At 41.7% G+C, this 20,376-nt stretch overlaps 1 protein-coding gene across 10 annotated transcripts in view; it reads right to left on the bottom strand.

Moving 5' to 3' along the window:
- The window catches only part of LOC146503363 (muscleblind-like protein 1), a 73,127-nt gene extending 60,946 nt beyond the window's left edge, over positions 1–12,181 (bottom strand). For 9 of the 10 annotated variants that reach the window (XM_085184537.1, XM_085184545.1, XM_085184546.1 and 6 more), the window contains exons 1-2: positions 10,852–11,823; positions 5,096–10,226 (exon numbers count right to left, since the gene is read on the bottom strand). The gene's annotated coding sequence lies outside the window, so the exon portion shown is untranslated. The other variant, XM_085184538.1, reaches the window with a different exon arrangement.
- Positions 12,182–20,376: the final 8,195 nt, after the last annotated feature.

Genomic DNA, 20,376 nt, shown 5'->3' with positions numbered 1-20,376 from the left:
AAAGAGAGAGTATATTTTTCCCATATTAGCTTCTCTTCATCACCTCTCTGTTAAACTAACAATCACATTTAAAAGTCCTCACATACTATAAGGTCTTGAATAATCAGGTCACATCTTATTTTAAAGACCTGATAGTACCTCGCTCTCAGACTGCTGGCTTACTTGTGGTTCGTAGGATATTTAAAGTTGAATGGGAGGCAGAGCCTTCAGCTTTCAGGCCTCTTAAGTTTGGATTCGGGAGACAAACACCCTCTCTACTTTTAAGATTACACTTAAAAACTTTCCTTTTTGATATAGCTTAAAGTTAGGGCTGGATAAGGTAACTCTGGACCTTCCATCAATTACAGTGATCACCGTACTTATTATTTGTTTTTAGATTAACTATTACATTAGTTAATAATTAATGTCTGGTTCTCTTCCACACTGTGTCTTCTGTCCTCTGTCCCTCCCCTCGCTGCCCCTCCCTGCACCTGGTTCTTGAGGTTTCTTCCTGTTAAAAAGGAAGTTTTTTCTTCCCAACTTTTGCCAAGTGCTTGCTTGGGATGGTTTAATGGTTGGGGTTTTCTCTGTATTATTTTAGGGTCTTTACCTTACAATATGAAGTGTCTTGAGGCTACTGTTGTTGTGATTTGATGCTATATAAATAAAACTGAAAACTGTGCATCAGTTTGATTTTAGGCAATTTTCTCTTGAATCTACAGTACCTCAGGAAAAATAAAGTCTTTGCTTGGTTTCCTCCCTCTCAAGCTGTTAGAGGAACAGTGAGGGGGATCTTAGTCATGGCACAAGTGAACTCAAATACCTTGCCGGGGGTTTAACTGAAATTATAGGGCTCACACATGAACCCTGTCAAACAAACGCAAGCTGGAGATTTGATCTGACAGTCTTCAGCTGAGTGTTAGTCATTGTGGAATGATACTCCATTATGATGACGGTTAGACAGATTGTACCATCAGGGTAATCTTATACCTCATTCTGATGCCGAGTTTGCGACACACGCATTAGCACTGCGACAGCAGGCCTGCATCAGCTAGAGGAAACACAATTGTAGTGATAAACGTAAGGTCACCGAGTGCATTTATAATCAGGATACTACCATATGAGCGATACGTATGCATATGCACATCAACGATCTCTCGTGCACTCTCTCTAATTCACACAAACACATTAACCACACAGTCTGTGACTCCCTCCTTTAGCTGTAAGACAAACAGAGGGGAGGGGAGATGACAAGGGGCAGTCAAGTGGCACGTGTGCAAGCTGTCGTCTGCACTGTGGTATCAGCACAAGTGTTTAAAGAGCCTGACATGCACATAGACAGAAGGGGTGAGGCACTTGTAGCACACTCATATGACTTGGGATGTGTGAGATCATACAGATCATACAGATATGTGGTTTGGTATGCTACACAGGGAGAGGGGATTACATGCAGTCCCCATGTACACATATATTGTGTGGATGTACACATTGTCTTCCTCCTTTACTGCAGTACGGCTACTTTGCTGTGGTGATGCCAGCCTGGTGTAATGCAGCGGCAGCAAGGGTGTCACTGAGTTCATGGACATAAACCAACCCACTGCCAGACCAGTCTGCTCCTCTCAGGAATAGCAAAAGTGTGGGTGGGAGGGTAGATTTTGAAAGATTGGAAAACGCTGAGAATGAGAGGAAGAGTCACAGACCGAAAGACTGATAGAGACAGTGAGTGATAGAAGAAGATGTCCAGGGGATATGGATTTAATGTCTGGAAAGGTGGAAGACAGATGCTCTTGAAAAAGGAAAAAAAGCCTAAATTGTAAATTCACTTGGCGTCTCAGCATGTGTCATTTCAAGCACAGGGCCATTTTCAGCAAATGCACAAACACAATCGATGTCACTGACATGACTGTTCAATTTAACAATGTCTGTTTCGCTTTGAGACGTGTCAGCCTCGAAAGACAATACAGGCAGACAAGTGAATGCAAAAGTTATAATAAAGAAAAGCGACACGGTTAAAGTGACAGACAGATGGAAAGACCGGGGAGGGAAAGGTGGCACGGCCTGAGAAACATAACAGATATTTTGCAATAATGAGAGGAGTGAGGAAAATGAGCAAAAGGTACAAAAAGGTAGAGCAAAATGAGAATTATTTATGAGCTACTAGGCTGTGGAATTCCTTTACAGAAAAAAAAAAGATTAGTAACTGTGAGATGATCCCCGATTAGGAATAATAACGTAACGTAAAGTTCAGTAGATGAAGATTATTAATGCTAATGATTTGACCTTCTGGGACTTTTTTTCACATCCAAGAGTCTGGCATTTTTGATCAAATGAGGAAATGCCAAAGAAGTGCCCCTCTCAGAAGAAAATATCACCACCACACCTGGAGTTGGGAGTTCGTCTTGTAATCGGAAGGTTGCCAGTCTCGGTCGTTGTGTCCTTGGGCAAGACACTTCACCCGTTGCCTACTGGTGGTGGTCAGAGGGCCCGGTGGCGCCAGTGTCCGGCAGCCTTGCCTCTGTCAGTGCGCCCCAGGGTGGCTGTGGCTACAATGTAGCTTACCATCACCAGTGTGTGAATGGGTGGATGACTGGATATGTAAAGCGCTTTGGGGTCCTTAGGGACTAGTAAAGCGCTATATTTACCATTTACCATTTACACCCACATACGAAATGCAGGATCCATTGCTTGTCATCAGATCAGCAATCGGCCAAACGTGGGGATAATCTGTACTCTTCAGCTGTCTCTGACCAGTGATTCTGTTTGACACCTTAATCTGCAGAAACCACAGAGGGCTGCTCTATGGAGCCAACTGTATTTACTACAGATTACATCTTCCACTAGTGTGCATTAGTCCGGTGACAGCTTTGCAGACTGCAGGGAAAACAGCAATCATACACCATTGACTGACTCACTGTGACTCTGCCACTCGCCAAATGGCCTCGTAGGACTTCCCCAACCATTTGTCTGAGTGGCTGTCTATCTGCCACTTACACGCTCTGTGTCGAATTTCTGAGGCTTGGAATTCAAAGTCGTGTCCGCTCACGTTCTTTTGCTTTCACCTTGATCAAAGCATCCACACTATTTTCTTATTTTCTGGTAACTGAATAATGCAAATCAGAGTAAGGGTGAGTTCGTGTTGTTATGCACATACACTTTAGCTTTTTCAAACAAACACACTGCTCATCTGCATTCAACAGACTGCCCCGTGGCTGCTGAAGACAGCAGGGAGATGACATCACTTCGAAAGGACAGAAGAGGTGGTGGATGAAACTAGAAGGTGGGGGAGGATGAGAAACGAGGACAGACCTTTTCGACATTTTGTTTTAAATTGCAAAAAAATTCACAAACGCAGGTAATCAAGCATTCTCTCGCTCTCCCTATTAGAGCATCTTCTTGTCTTACACACTCCTAGTTGATCAGTCAGAGTTATGCGTGCTGTGAAATTCAGTATGTATCTGAGTGCCTCCACACGCCGCTGTTCTATACCCTAATGACCTTGTAGATCTGCAGAGAAGTTCTTTCAACCGACTCAGACACTGAAAGAGAAGCAAAGCGAGAGCCACAAAAAAAGCAGGCAGACAGGATAAAACTGAAAGCTGCAGGGAGAGAGAGACAGAGATGTGCAATATGAGAAAGTAAAACTGTGAAAGAGAGTGGCAGGTGTGGAGATAATGATTGATAACAAGCAGCAAGGAGCGTCAGTTTGGTAAATAACAAAAATGTGCATGTGAGCTCAAATATGGTACTCGTTTTACTTCTACCACTATACATAGCGGTAGGTGTGCCGCCCACAAACAATCAACATTCAGGCATCATTGCATTTTTTTTCTGCTAAATTTTAAACCTGTATTTTCAATTTTGTGAGTCACTATCAATTGCCATGACACCGAAGCAAGATACCATTAAGGGAAAATCACCTCGCAGCATCAAAATAAGTCTTTTCCCGGTAAACCACCGCAATGCTTTTATTGTGTTTTTACTGCTCCGGAAAGTGAAGGTATAGTCCTAAATGTGAGCAGCTATAAGCTGTGCCTTTGATAAATTAATATTTTACCTTCTTTTTGATAAAAAAAAAAATCAGAAAGTTCAAAAGATTTCATAGAGAATTTTAGGTGTGAGGCACTCATGAAGCTTAAAATGAAACCCTCCATTCTGTCATCGAAGAGACATCATGCACCACAACCCCTTTTTGTGCAGTGTGGAAAATGTATGTAGATGAGTGGCAAATGAGATGTGCATGAAGATAAACTGGGAATCACATTTTTTAACAGAAATTATGCACATGTAATAATCATAATTTCCTCACACGATTGCTCCTCGTTTCCTAACCAATCCTGGTGCAACGATAACAGCATTTAATGTACTTTTCTTAACGGATATTGTGAATATTTTACATTACACACAATATTCAACAGATTTTTTTTTTTTTCTTTTTTGCACGTGCGTTTGTGTGTCGGTCTGAGTAACGTTCAGGTCATTTCCTGAGGGCAGCTGCACTGTAAACACCAGTAGCCTTGCTTTTGTACAGAAGTGCAGGACTGTTCTCGAGTCAGAGATTGAGTTGGTGTGTGTGCGCGTGTATTTATGTTTCTCATTCAGGTATCCATCAGGGTGAGAGCATATTTAGCATTAGTGTTACCAGCAGTTTTCACACAGCAGGGACTTTATTGCAGTCCAAAAAAAGACAGACACGGTGTAAACTGCCAGAAAAGGGAATGTGTGTCACTGTGAATGTGTGTGTCTTTGTGTGTGAGTGTGTGCTAACTACTCACCAACACCAACCTTACCCATTCTTTTTTGTCTGCTCAGCTCTTTTCCACATTTATGCTCTCGCAAATCAAAACTACCACACATTAGCAGCGAGGCGCAGTGTCAATCTGCACATGCACACACATACTTAGAAACACTCATAAAACTCACTCAAACACCCATCAACACATCAACACACTCAACGTCCAGATGGCGAATAAAAATGTTCAAAAGCGAGTCACGGCAGAACAAAGGAGAAAAAGTAAGAATGGACAACTCGGTCTTGTTAACGCAGAGTAGCACGCAACCCACACAAACACACACACTCACACACACACATATAAACTGAGTAAACAGCAAGACTTACTGTATCTCTGCATGGACTCATCTGACTGCTGCTGAGGGGAGAATGGAAAGCGAAAACCTCATGCTTGCTTCGCGGCACTCCTCTCTTTCACTCCCTCTGCCACCGCCCCCTCCTCCTTCCTTTTTCCTTCGCTTTCTCTCTCCCTTGCCTCTTTTCCTTCCTCCTCCTCCTCCTCCTCCTCCTTTTCTTCTTTCCCTCTCTCCCTCCTTCCTTCTTGGCAGAGCCTTACAGTATTCAGATACACCAGTCTCCATATAAGGCAGCACAGCTAAACATGTCACACATAATTTATCCACAGCAGGCTGCAAGTTCACCTTTCACAGCCCGTGCTTGGATCGTATGCAAGGGAGGGAGGGGAGGAGAGAGGGAGGGCAACGCAGGGGAACAGACAAACTTCTGCTGTCAACAGCCACGTTCCTACGATTTGGCAGCGCGAGGGAGAGTGCGTGCATCCGTGTGCACGTGTGCATGTTAACATGTTAACAAATGCTGACAATCAGACCGTGAAAGTGCTACCGGAGACCGAAACGCAATTCACCTGCACTGTTCCGACACCTCCCTCTCTGTCTCTCCGCCATCTGTATCTGCAGTCAGTTAATCTTATACAGATGATGTTTGCGAGACCTGTCCACCTGCACGCCCCCTCCTCCACCACCACCCTGCTCTCAGGAAAAGAGAGAGAACTGCAAAGGAGAGACTTGAAAAAAAAGACAGGAAGAGTTATAGTCTGAAAGAGGGAGAGGCAGCAAGTGAGAAGGGTGAGATAAAAATAATATGTCAACAAATAAGATGCTATCCAGAATGCTGTCTGGTTGCAGCAGGGAGAATCAGCGCAATTCCCTCTGATGATGTGTCAGGTTTTGCAATCGATGGCTTCAAAAATACATAGTTCCTAACCTCTCTTCTCTCGGTTGAGTTTCTCTTTTTTTTCTTTTTTGAACCTCATAGTCTTTCTAACGGTCTTGAAGAAAAACAAAAGCACCATAAAGATAGCTGCTGTGAAAGGCAAGAAGAGGAAAAAGCAAGGAATAAGAGAATGGGAATAATAATAGCTGCACTTGAGAAGCCGTGTTGGCTGTTAGCTTTTTCCTCCCTCCTCCACAGCTTCAGTCCACTCACAGGACAGCAAGAGTCACAGCTCTGTTGCCATGGCTTCTAACTCCATCAAACACTACGTCAGGTGCATGTGTGTATGTGTGTGAGCATGTGTGAATATCTGGCTTTGTTTTTGCAGAGGTGCGTGCGTGTGTGTGCGTTCATGCATGTGTGTTTGTGTGTGTGTGTGAGGTGGGTGTTACCGAGTGACTCAGAGCCACATCACTGACTTATAGCAGCAGTATTTCATCCTGTATATTATTTATTTGTGCATGTGTGTTGATGTGTGCGTGTAAGACAGTAAGTGAAAGGTGTTGACTGAACAGCAAGCTAAAGCCCGCCTTCAAAGGCACCTATGATGGATCTCTGCACTGCTCTAAGTGTTTAGCTCCAGCTTCTATAAATATTTATCGGTTCGTCCGTAGAGTCAAAGCAACACAATACAGACACCAGCAATATGGAATTCAGATTTTAGAGATGGCAAGTCATTGTTCTGTGCCCAAAAAAGGTCCTGTAGTTGACTTACAGGACTATGCTCAACTGGGGCGCTGTGTCTCCAAATGTGTACATGTTGCACTGTGATCTTTTATAAATCAGGTGAACTCTAAAACACTAGGAGTTTTAGAGTTGCACTGGAAAAAGCATCATCTGTAGTCGGACTATTGATGAGTGCATGCTGGAATAGTGCACTTATGATAACAGTGAGGAAGTTCAGTTTGGAATGATGCGCACTTCTTGCCCTTAATTATGAAGCAGCGTGGGAAGGACAACCAACCCTGATCAGCAATTACATCACTGCTAGTCAGCCAATATTAACAGCCGCTGATGTTGTGGCTGCGTTTGGTGTTAATGTGCATAAAACAGTCATTTTCAACACAGAAGAATTTCGTACCTGATGTGTTTCAGAGGCTTAGTTGTAAATGTCCAATAAATGCAACAGTTAATGTGACACATTCAAATGCAGCGGTGTTACTTCAAATAAGTGCACAACTTGCCCTGTTTGATTTGAAACTATCCTGTCAAAATTACGCAAGTGTACACAGTGTCACTACTCACGTACCTCATTCAGAACACTCATCAACACTTCTGCAGGCAACACGGCAAATATTACAATGTTAAAACGATCCTTTTAAATGGAAGAAGAATATTGTGGTTAGAATTGTTGCTTCGCAGCAAGAAGGTTCACGAGTTCAAATCCAGGCTGGGGCCTTTCTGTGTTCTCCCCATGTCTGCGTGAGATCTCCTCCCACAGTTTAAACACATCTATGGGGTTAGGTTAAGTGCATGTGTGCACTTGTGTGTTAATGTGTTTCTGAAGTAACCGTGGGTATGGATGTTTGTTTGTCTCTATATATTAGCTAGAGGTGGGAATCACCATACATCCCACGATACGATATTATCACAATACTTAACGCACGATACGATATTATTGCAATTTTTTAAAATATTTTGCGATATTCAGATTCTGTACATAAAGGTAAACTTTATCAATATTCATTTTCTCTAATATCAAAGTCTCGCACTCAGTCTTTCTCTCATTTCAGTTTTATTGTTGACAAACTGAACGGTTTGTATTACAGTCTAGTCCAACTTAACTGAATCAACCATCTGGTACAATTATAGCTATTCTGAACTATGCAGTTTATGAAAACTATGCAGCCCCTTCAGCAACTGAAGAATTTGAAAGTAAATTAAAACAAAATATAATTTTACATTAAATAAAAAAGTTTTAAACTTAATTAAAATAAAACATGTCTTAAATTAAAATAGGTAAACTGTCATGTTTATTGCTGCCAAAAAAAAGTTAAACACATTTGGACAGTGAAGGAATGTCAGGATTCTCTGAAGTCAGAGCATGTTCCATTCCACAAAACCTTTTTTGTAACAAAATATCGATTTCTGCTGTCCCTGTATCGATACATTATTAGCAAACAAAATATCACGATACTACACAGTATCGATTTTTTCCCCCACCCCTAATATTAGCCCTGCATGAGATTAGCGACCTGTCTAGGGTGTACCTAGATGGATGGATGGATGGATGGATGGACGGATGAACGGTTAATATTCATCTAGGTCAATTAGACACACATAATATAACTTAATATATATACTTTGTCTACCCCCAAATGTTCAAAAAATATTTTTCTCCTTAGCAGCAAAATATTCTGTGTTCATTAGTCTTCAACTAGGATCTCACTGCCCCTTGCTGTTGGCTGGGTAGTGTAGCAATAGCTCTTGAAACAGTGCAGTGTGTTCGGTGTCAACACAAGCAGTAACACATGCTTCAGTGGAAGGCAGAGCTAAGTCTGTAACTGCAGGTTGAGGTGATAACGTTTTGTGGATATGTCATTAGGGGTGACATGTTTTACACTATTTTTGCAGCTTGTCTCTTTGCTAACAGAAAACTATTGATTAGTCTTATAAAAAGCTACTCAAACTTCAAATGTAAAACTGCATTTCTTACTTCAGAAAATCAATGGCTGTGCGAGTGTTACAGTGCAGCTAATTTTATTTGTTCTTTAAAATGCAAGATGTATACAAATGTGATGACTGAACCCTATTTGTAAGGAGCTGATGTACTCTGATTACCAGCTCCAAGGTATGAATCTCAACCGCACACGTTCCATCTGAGACAAAGTGTAAGTAGTATGAAGTGGAAATAATCAAGTAAAACGCAGTTCTTTTAGAATTGTTTGAGTAAAAGGACTTTGCACAAGCAGCCTTCGAGTCAAAAGGGATAAATACAGTGATGAAAAAACAAGGCAGAGTGAAAGGTCTTGGACTTGCAGATAATTGCTGCAATTGCAGATAATTTATTGCACACTAAGGTTCCTGCTCACCACTCTGCTGATGTCTGTGTATGGAAGAGAGAACGACAAAAGACTTTTGAGTCACTGCTTTCGAACGTAAGCCGTTACACGTTCAATCCTTTCTCATGCTGATCACATCAAAATGAGGTCATGGGCTCGTGAACATGTGGAACTTGTGTTCTAGGTCAATAAAGGCAGGAATGAGGGAAAATCTTAAGTAGAACACCAGAGACAGCATCAATTGTAGTTGAACGAGCAGATCTGGACCCATATATCACTTTTGAGCCATGCTGCTGAGCAAAGCCAGAGTTAGGCCCAGACCAAAAGAAGAGCTACTACGGTACCTTAAAGATTTTGCAGAATCGAAAATCATACAGGGACAACCTGACATAGCAAGTCTGTTGTTAAACATTCAAGGTCTAATCGCAAACACTCTGTGTACAAGTACCAACATATTTTGGGGCCCTGCTAGTGTGACTGTACTAAAAATGAGGGAATCTTTCAACACAGCGCTTTATAACAGACCAGTAGTAGAATATGTGAGTATCATTTGTTTTAAAACCTCTTAAACTCACCACTGAAATAGTTCTGGTATAACCACTGTTATTCTGAGAAATTCTGGATTTACTCTCACAATCTGCTTGAGCCAAACCACTATTTTTCAAGCCCCCGCCCCCCAAACTTTTAACTAAAGACAGGCAGGCATTTGGAGCGTCTGCAGAAAACACATGCAACAAAGCAGCTATGCAGATACATACATGAACAAACCTGGAAATAGTCAAGTACATCTTTAAGCACCAACACAGCTACGGAGAAGATTAAGAGGTAAAGAAGATACAGTCAGCAACAGATAACATGAAGGGAGACAATTAATGAAAGCAACCATTATGAAAAAGAGAATCCACTCCATTTTGAATGTGACAGGTGGATTTTTTGCAGTGGAACAGCAAAGAGACTGGTTTTTGGCCAGTGCTAAATGGAGACAAGCTGAATATTCACAAGACATTTTTGTGCGATCTGCACTGTAGTTTCTTTTTTTCTGTTCTTTTTCCTTTTTCTTAAATTTATTTGCAAAAAGCTCTTTGCACAGCCTGTTAATGTTCAGCAAAAACAGATCCCATATCTACATAATTGTTTCCAAAAAGGTGCAAAATACACAAATATAGTTCCTCGTGTCATAGCTCCTTTGAGGGCTCTTTTGTGATAAAGCACTATATGACTCGCTCCTGCTCTGCAGGCCTACTTGTTGTTCCTAGAGTATTTAAAAGTAGAATGGGAGGGAGAGCCTTCAGTTTTCAGGCCCCTCTTCTGTGGAACCAGCTTCCAGTTTGGATTCGGGAGACAGACACTATCTCTACTTTTAAGATTAGGCTTAAAACTTTCCTTTTTGCTAAAGCATATAGTTAGGGCTGGACCAGGTGACCCTGAATCCTCCCTTAGTTATGCTGCAATAGATGTAGGCTGCCGGGGGATTCCCATGATGCATTGAGTTTTTCCTTTCCAGTCACCTTTCTCACTCACTATGTATTAACAGACCTCTCTGCATTGAATCATATCTGTTATTAATCTCTGTCTCTCTTCCACAGCATGTCTTTATCCTGTCTTCCTTCTCTCACCCCAACCAATCACAGCAGATGGCCCCGCCCCTCCCTGAGCCTGGTTCTGCCGGAGGTTTCTTCCTGTTAAAAGGAAGTTTTTCCTTCCCACTGTCGCCAAAGTGCTTGCTCATAGGGGGTCATATGATTGTTGGGCTTTTCTCTGTATCTATGAAGCGCCTTGAGGCGACTTTTGTTGTGATTTGGCGCTATATAAATAAAATTGAATTGAATTGAATTGAATTAATAAAACTACTTTCAGCCATATTTCATTTAAACACAGGATTTGTATTTCTTCAGAAAACACATTCAAAGGTCTTTCTGAAATTATGATTTAATCCAAAATAACCAGTTTTACTGACTGATTTGGGGTTTTTTTGTCTTTCTAATTAACATTGTTGAAGCATGATTTTACACTTGAGTCCCAGAGGGGAGACTTCCCAGTTGAGTCCGGAGGTGATAAAGTTTAAGAGTGTGTGCGCTAAGCTGATTCAATTGCGCTTTTCAGGTTGCCTCAGTCTCTGGCGCAAGAGATATGGTCACAAGCCTCTGTGACAGTTAAACCGCAAAATGACCCGTAATACAAAAGCTACCCTTTTACCTGTCAGCTTACACCAGTGTCATTTAGGGCATATACAGTAGACTACCTTAAAAACATATAGGTTTTACACAAATGTATAATTGTTGTATTTTTTTATAGACAAATAAATTTTTTGTCCAATAAAAAGATACGTTTTAGTATAAAATGAACATGTTACGCTGTTTCTGATTAATTTAACTGTCCAGAATGACAGTGCTTTACTGAAAGTTTCATCATGTTAACCAGCACTATCTGAACAGAAGTGCGCACAAAAATCACATCCAGTGTATTGAAACTGGCTACAGTTAAACAAATCTGCTAGATCAAAGGAAAAAAACATGCAAATACCAAGCCAAGTAACAGCCAAAAACTGACATGAATATATCACAGGCATATCAACTATTTCGATTCTATTCAATATACTCTTCCTCTTGAATAATCCTAGTTTCAGGTTTTTTTGAGACAGAATTTAGCAGCAGTCACAAGCAACAGGCAAAGAAGTTGTCGGGATCATAACATGTCAAATATTAATCACACCCTGGCTTCTGTACAGAGCCACTCTTCTCTTCTCACTTGGCAGGGGCGAACAGAGAAACAGACGATCTCGAAAAACCCGGCGCTATCTGTGCGGCCAGAGCAAAGCTGTCTTACCTGCCTGGACGTCCGTGTGTTTTCTTGCTTCGGTCTGGGTGTATGAGTGCGTGTGCGCTCACAGACAACCCCTCGAACAGGAACTGATGAATCTGCACGACTTCAGCCCTGCAGCGTGCGGTGCATTATGGGGTTTCAGTCAGGCTCTCTCTCTGCTCTCGCTCGCTCTCTCTCGTCCTCTCTGGCACAGTGTTAGAGGGGGATGTCCTCGCCTCCTGTCTGAAGAGAGGAGGGTGAACTCGCACACGCTGTGTCCATACACACGCGCGCAAACGCACACACACACGGTGCAGAAGAAGCCTCGTGATGACGATTGCCGCGGCTTTGGTTGCCATGGCAACAGCTTCCCTCCCCCCCCCCCTTTGCTGTTGTAGTTCAGACTGAATATTCTGATAAAATACTGATAAAGAAAGAAAATACTTCACATGCTGAAATCTCCCTGCATGCCTCGATTTCACATCTGCTTGGAGCCAGCTGACGCTGAAATGAGGAAAGACTCTTGTGGTCATGTGACCACTAACTGTTGCTTCTGCCTTCTTACGTTAAGAAAGAGCAGTATGTGGAAAGAGGGGAGAGACAGATAGCGAGTGTCTGCCTCGCTGTGTGTGTCTGTGTTCTGAGCATGCGGGTTGATGTAATGGTTACTGGAAGCAGGCTTCCTCTTTGCGGTCTCTTTCCTTTTCTCCATTGCTACTGCCAGTCCACTGAGGCCTGCTGCCTTTGATAACACATTTCAGTCACATTATAAACAAGGGAAGTACAGCTGAATAGCCCAGTAAAATGACTGGGTGGCTACACATGTTCACGCAGGCATACAGACAGACATACAAAAACACTAACGGTTCCCTCCACTATTCACTTTTCTGGAGGTTGGTTAGTTATTTAGTGCACAGATTGATCAACAACTGTAGACTTATAGACAGAAAATGAACAGAATCAGAGGGCGAGCAAAGGAGCAGTATAAAGAATGAGAAATAGAGGGAATGAGACTGAGGAAGAAAAAGAGACGAGGTCTCCTCTCTACCGTTGCCCATGGAGACAGAGTGGGTGGAAGGTCGTGGCTGTCCTTCAGGCCCTATAAATCAGCATATCACAGCTGAGTCCTGCAGCGCAACCATCACGCTGGTAACCCCCAACGCTCAGTCTTTAAACGTCTAGCTTCGCTTTTCGTTTATTTTGCATCTTCCACCGCACTCTCTGCCCCTCAGTATCTCAGTCTTGGAGCAAACCATTCTGCGTCTAATCCATTTGACCCCAAATTAATCAACAGAAACACGTATTTTTGCATGTTCCAAAAACTTAGTAGACAACATTTAGAACAGAAACATCCCCACTGTGTTCTCTGTCTTTTCGGTAGCCATGGGAACAGATAAGAACTGGGATCAGTGAGCATCGATTGCTGGAATTGTTTTGACAATAATTTAATCAGTGAGTTTGGCAGCAAAAGGCAGAAATCCAGGGTAAAGACGAGGTCAGAGGCAACAGGTCATAGTGAATTTAAGCACGCCAAGATAACTGATTGAATTTAGAGAATTTTAATTTAATGATATAAACTTTACACTTATTAACTCTACAGGTCCTTGTTTGAGCTGCATGATAATAAGACTTGTACTTGGATTTAGGCAACAAAACTTTACACTTATGAATTCAGATGAAACCCTCAAGGGGGAAACATGAACTAAAAGCTCTGTACGTTAGTATACTAAGGATTTATGAGATGTAAATGTTTATGGTCAAATCATTATTTAAGTCCTTTTGTGCCTGCGTCATTTAGTTTTAACAATTTAGTGTGACCTAGGCCGAGCTAGCAATGCTCGACCATGAGAGTGACTCCTGGAGTAATTAATCACATGTGATTAATGTTCCTCTTTATTAACTATGCGCTACATGGAGTAGGGAAATTATGACAAAACCTAAGGACAGGATACATGTACAATGGTATGCAGTTAAATTTGACAGTATAATGGATACCTAAATTACTACCAGCATTACATAGGATCTATACTTTGGTGTTAAATTTGTGGTGTAGAAATGTAATTACTTCTATGTAGGCCATAAAGATTGTGATTGGCCTGTTTAGTATCATCATTTTCTCTTATGCATTTCTGAATACTTTTTGATATACCTTTTGAATGGATCAGTGACAGAATAATAACCCCAGCCTCACTATAAGAACTCACAGACGGCACCAAATTCTCAAAACTAACAGAAAGGATGTGAGACAACATACAAATGAGTGAAGAAACACGAGGGATGCAAAAACGTTTGCTCTAAATCCACGAGAGAAAAATTCTCAGCATTTTATTGCCACTGCATAGAAGTTTAAATCAACAATTATAGTGTAAAGCTCTTATTCTATATACAACTATATACTCACGGGTTACCATGCTTCTCTGAGCTGCCAACGCAAACTCACCACTCTACTTTTTTCTTTAAGTATGCAGAGAACATGCCACTAAGTTTCAAGCTGCTCCTGCAGGCAATTCTCCGAGGGGCAGAAAACTAAATTAAATACACTGGGCTTTTCCATGGGTTTTCCATTTTTGCCTCTAGAAGAAGCATGTATCAGTGCAAGCATTATTGCTAAACACTCAGGTGGTCTGTGTAATGAAGGGTCCTTGAAATTGAGGGACACTGAATCACCTGCTCAGATTTGAAAGCCAGGATGATTAGTCTGCTCTCTGGGACTAATGGTAGTAGCAGGTGTCCACAGACTCTGGGTGCCACATCTATTCATTAGAGACATTAACACTAACCCCACACACACAGAGAGCAGGAGTGAGTGAGAGAGAGGCAGAAAACTCACTGCTCATTGGAACGATTCATTAACAACACTTTAGCTCCCCTTAAGCGCAATAGCCATTGATTAGGTTTATGCATAATGAAGGTGGTGAAACTGTTTAATTATTGCAGCTCTTAGATTTTTGTCCACTTTGGTTTAGATTTGTATAGCACATCTGCACTGTAAACATCGTGCAACTGTCTACACTATACTTTGGGAGTATTCCTGTATACATTAGAGAGACTAATGGGTACAGGAACTACAACTTCATCAATTGCTCCTGATCTGTGCAAGCAATTTTTCTCCGTGCAGCATTGTTGCAGGGTGGGGAGGTGGGACTCTGTAGCAAGTAACCTACTGCTATAGATAATTCACAAATATAATACACCCACAGACTTTATATAAATCATGAATGTAGCTTAACATTGGTGGTTTGGCTACAAGTTAGTTTGAGTTACTCCTTTTAAGCCAGAAGCCACCTCCTTTGGTTAAATGTCGAAGTTATTAGCTAACGCCGGTGAGCTTGGTTAGCAAGGTGTTTCCAGAAAACCAATGGCACAGACACATATTTGCTAATTAGTACTAAGTAAAAGCCTATTAAAAAAATGTCACTCACCCACACTGAAGCAGTGTTGCCAACTCCTCAGTAAGGAAAATCGCTATTGGTTGTCCTAAAAGTCGCTAGAAGGCGCTAAATGACGTCATCGCCTAATTTGCATAATTGGTCATGCTAATGTAATTGTAACCTACGCTGCTGGAGAGAGAAATAACATCGTGGACGAGACATAAAGTGAGCAAAAAACGTCCTAAATGCATTTAGAATTTATTTAGAACTACAAATTAAATTTATTTTAGCAATTATTGTTTTTTGTAATGTCACAATTCCAACCCTGCTCCTTTATCCGGGCTTGGACCGGCAAAAGTGACCCGAAATAGGCACTCTGGTGGAGTTACTCTGTGTGTGTGTTTATAAGTAGTTTTAAACCTTGTGATCCACAAAACAGCATAAGAGTAAAAGAAGAACTGACTGTGTTACAGCACCCGCTGCTTGTTGAGAGTAAAAGCGATATGCGCTTTCACGTCTTTTTTTAGCGACCTACGCTGCTGGAGAGAGAAATAACAAAAGTCGCTAGGGGGTCTGAAAACTCGCTAAATATAGCGACAAAGTCGCTAAGTTGGCAACACTGCACTGAAGGACGTTGAAGCGCTAACTTTCTGGATGGGTTGCGCCACATTATTTGTCACATGATTCCATTAAACATGGTAGGTAGGCCCAGTTCAGTGATTGGCTAGCTGAGCAGCCCTAGCCAGGAACTAACTGGCTTCAGCTGCCTGGGTTGGGACATCTGTCAATCAAATTGATGAAATCCCTAAATTCAGTTTAGAGATGGATGAGTAATTAAGTATCTATAATAATAATGAAATATTATTTAATACTGTAAAGTTGGGCAGTTTAACATGGAAGTCTGTGGAGATTTATGATCTAATGGAGGCCACTGGTGGATCTGCAGTTTTTGACATTTCCTCGTTGGCTACATTTTTCATTTTGACATTTTATATTTCCTTGGAGATTACTGGGTACCCTGGGGACAACAACTTAGAATCATCCAGCTAATGCAAAAAACAAAACAAAACTGGTATTAACATAAAGTTATCACCAGTGTGTTAACTTTGCACAATTTAGTTTGCACATTTGCCTAACTTGTGAAGTTTATTTGGGCTTGTATCAGGATGGGCATCTAATATAAAAATCTTTCAAATTAAATATGTGGCATTATCTGCTGGATAGAAAAAGTGTCACGGTTCTGGGTCAGGTTCGACCCAGCATTTTGAGTTCTTATGTTTTGGTTTATTTTTGAATGATTGATTTGTTTCTCTGATGCTATGATGATTATTATTATTAGAGTTCCATGTTTCTGTTTATCCGTGTTTAAGGATTTGTTGTTTCATGTATTGTTTGAGTTGCATGTGTTATATTCTGTCTGCCTCTCTGTCTGCGTCTTGGTTTAGTGGTTTCTTGTTTCCTGTTTTATTGTGAAGGTCTGTGTCTCATGTAAGTGTGTTCAGTTCTACTGCCCCCCTGTCTCGTTAGTCCAATTTCTCCCAGCTGTGCCTCCCTCCTGTTGCCCATTCCCTGATTACCACCCTGTGTATATTAGCCCTGTGTTTTCTTGTGCTCAGTGTCGCATTGTACCATCAGATTATGCCTGTGTGTGTTTCTGTTCTCAGTATTCAGTGTTCACTTCATGTTTTGTCTTCATGCCAGCAATAAAGCTGAGGTTTTGAGTTGTATTCGGTATCCGAGTCTCGCATTTGGATCCTCCTCTCCATCCGCCTGCACACAGAGCCCTGACAAAAAGGTTTTGCTCATGGAAGTTAGAAGGTAACGTTAGCTTGCATCGTTGAGTGCCAGTCTGCTACCAGACAAAATAAACAAGTCTGGTTATATGTCTGTGAAGGTTCTCAGTCATCCAGGTCATCGTAGTCAAAGGAGCTTGCAAAGAAAAGCGTCTGGACTTCTTTAAGTTGCTTGAAGACGTTTCACCTCTCATCCGAGAAGCTTCTTCAGTTCTAAGGTCAAATGGTGGAGAGTCCCAGATTTAAACCTAGTGGGAGTTTCCCCCCACAGAGGGACAAAAGGACCCCCTGATGATCCTCTAATCGCCTGAGCCAAGGTGTGAAACTGGGTGTGTGTCCCAATCAGTCAGAGTTTCAGGTGAGCTCATTGTGAAACCTGGCCCCACCTTATCATGCGAATTCCTGAGGTCAGATGGCCCAGGATGTGAGTGGGCGTTAAGACGTCTGGAGGGATCTCAAAACTGGATTATAGATGGCAGAGAGTTGGTGTCGTAAACCACCGCCTCTGTTCAAAGATGGTCGCTCACAGTGGACATAGATGGCTTCTTTCACTCCTCTTTCAAACCATCTGTCCTCTCTGTCCAAAATGTGAACATTGGCATCCTCAAAAGAGTGTCCTTTATCCTTAAGATGCAGATGGACAGCTGAGTCTTGTCCTGTGGAGGTGGCTCTTCTGTGTTGTGCCATGCGCTTGTGAAGTGGCTGTTTGGTCTCTCCAATGTAGAGGTCTGGGCATTCCTCGCTGCACTGTACGGCATACACCACATTGTTAAGTCTGTGTTTTGGCGTTTTGTCTTTTGGGTGAACCAGTTTTTGTCTGAGTGTGTTGCTGGGTCTGAAATGCACCGGGATGTCATGCTTGGAGAAAACCCTCCTGAGTTTCTCTGATACACCGGCTACATAGGGGATGACAATGTTGTTGCGTCTGTCCTTCTTATCCTCCCTCGCTGGTGTCTGATCTTCTTTTCTGTGCCTCTTTGCTGAAGAACGCCCATTTAGGATAGATGCACGTTTTGAGTGCTTCCTTTACATGTGGGACTCTCCACCATTTGACCTTAGAACTGAAGAAGCTTCTCGGATGAGAGGTGAAACGTCTTCAAGCAACTTAAAGAAGTCCAGACGCTTTTCTTTGCAAGCTCCTTTGACAAGTCTGGTTATATATCTGTACTGTGCAAACAATTTGAAAGCAAAAGGCTGCTCACAGAGCAGAAACGTACCTCTCATAATAAATGCGGAAAGAGTTGTAGTTGGTATTACAATACACAAATATATTTTAAAAAGCTCCAGGGAACAAAAAAATGAGACCTAGAGTCAAAAAATCCCCTTTTACGTTCCAGTTACTGAGGGCATTTTTTGTTCTTATTTTTGTGTTATGACACACCTCACAGTGTGATCACTTTATCCTATTCAATGATGCTCTGATATGTCATTTCCTATCAATGATATGACACATCAGTGTGTCACCTTGGCCCCAGCTAGCTGTGACTACCTGTGGAGTAGGTCATCTACCATTTAGAAAATTGGTGGATCCGTCATCGGCTCCTCCAGTCCACATGTCGAAATATGCTTGGGCAAAATAGCGAAACCAGAGTTGCCCCCTGTTCATCCATCAGACTGTGAGTGTATGCTTAGGTGCAGATAAAAGTGCTGAATGTGTGCGTGACTGGGTGAATGAGACTTGTAGCCAAAAGCGCTTTGAGCACTCAAGTTGGAAAAAAAAAAGGTGAACCAGACCATCAGAGCTAACCTCAAGAAGAGTTTCAACTGACACGATCTTCAAGTGTGCAAAAAACAAAATTAAATCAGTCAACTAACTAATTAATCAAAAACCACAACCTGAGAGGTTGTTTGGATTTCATCTATTATTTTAAGTTTATAGTTGAATCCTATAGGTGCTGTCACTCTCAGCACATTACGCTGGGATTGACAAAAAATATAAACACTCAGTATTTCTGTGAAGGTTCTCAGTCATCCAGGTCATCGTAGTCAAAGGAGCTTGCAAAGAAAAGCGTCTGGACTTCTTTAAGTTACTTGAAGACGTTTCACCTCTCATCCGAGAAGCTTCTTCAGTTCTAAGGTCAAATGGTGGAGAGTCCCAGATATAAACCTAGTGGGAGTTTCCCCCCACAGAGGGACTCCAGTTTTGAGTTCCCTTCCCAGACGCCTTAACGCCCACTCACACCCTGGGCCATCTGACCTCAGGAATTCACATGATAAGGTGGGGCCAGGTTTCACAATGAACTCACCCGAAACTCTGGCTGATTGGGACCCACACCCAGTTCCACACCTTGGCTCAGGCGATTAGAGGATCATCAGGGGGTCCTTTTGTCCCTCTGTGGGGGGACACTCCCACCAGGTTTATATCTGGGACTCTCCACCATTTGACCTTAGAACTGAAGAAGCTTCTCGGATGAGAGGTGAAATGTCTTCAAGTAACTTAAAGAAGTCCAGACGCTTTTCTTTGTAAGCTCCTTTGACTATAAACACTCAGGAACCACAATTACAGGACATCATATGATTTAAAAAAAAAAAAGGTTTGACGTCATGATCATAGCAGAAGGGAAGTCATTATAGGAGTTTGGGATAATAATGGTCTGAGGTAATTACGGTAACACAATCGAGGTACCCCATCTGGGAATAAGGTAATGATGAATGGACTCATTTTGTGGCTCTCTATGATATGTCACAAACTTTCACTGAGGCAGTTCCAGGAGTATTATGCTAATATTTCTCTCACCTCTTTCTATATGAAGACCTTTATAGACAGTGTTTGAGCGGTATCTGCATAGATGTTATTTCAAGCACATCTTTTTATGTATTTGTGTCATTCAGAATGATGGGGGGAATTCTTATGCACATATATTTTCTATCTTTATTCTCAGCAATATTACACTTCAATGGATGATCTTGCAAAGGTTGATCAAAGTTTAAAAAATGAGAAATTTTGACACCGTTCATCATGGATCCAAGTACACCAAGGTAGTGAGAAGGAACAAAAGCATTGCATGCAAATTTATATCTAAAACCATAGTTTATTCTGACAAACTCCAGGACATTTATATTTTAATTCTTTCCCTGCTATCAGGGGATGTAGAGGCTCTGCTGGACAGTTGCCATTTGATGTAGTCATCAGGGTGCTTGATTATATTGCTTGCAAAATGAAAAGACCCCTTTTTGTGATTACACCCGTAGAAGCAGAGCAAAAATATTTTATATCATACATCTAAATAACACTGAACCTGTGATTAAATAGTGAGCGCTTAGATTAATCTGTAAACAGCAGAACGTCTAGTCAAGACTTGAGTTCCAGTTGCTGATGGCGGTCTGAGCAGGCTTTATAAACAATATATCTGACAGCAAAATAATATTTAGCCATTTATTTTTAAACACATCTTCCCTCGTCTCTC

The sequence above is a fragment of the Neolamprologus multifasciatus genome, chromosome 14 (assembly GCF_963576455.1).
Source record: "Neolamprologus multifasciatus chromosome 14, fNeoMul1.2, whole genome shotgun sequence".
Taxonomy (NCBI): Eukaryota; Metazoa; Chordata; class Actinopteri; order Cichliformes; family Cichlidae; genus Neolamprologus; species Neolamprologus multifasciatus.
This window is presented reverse-complemented; position numbering and strand designations above follow the sequence as displayed.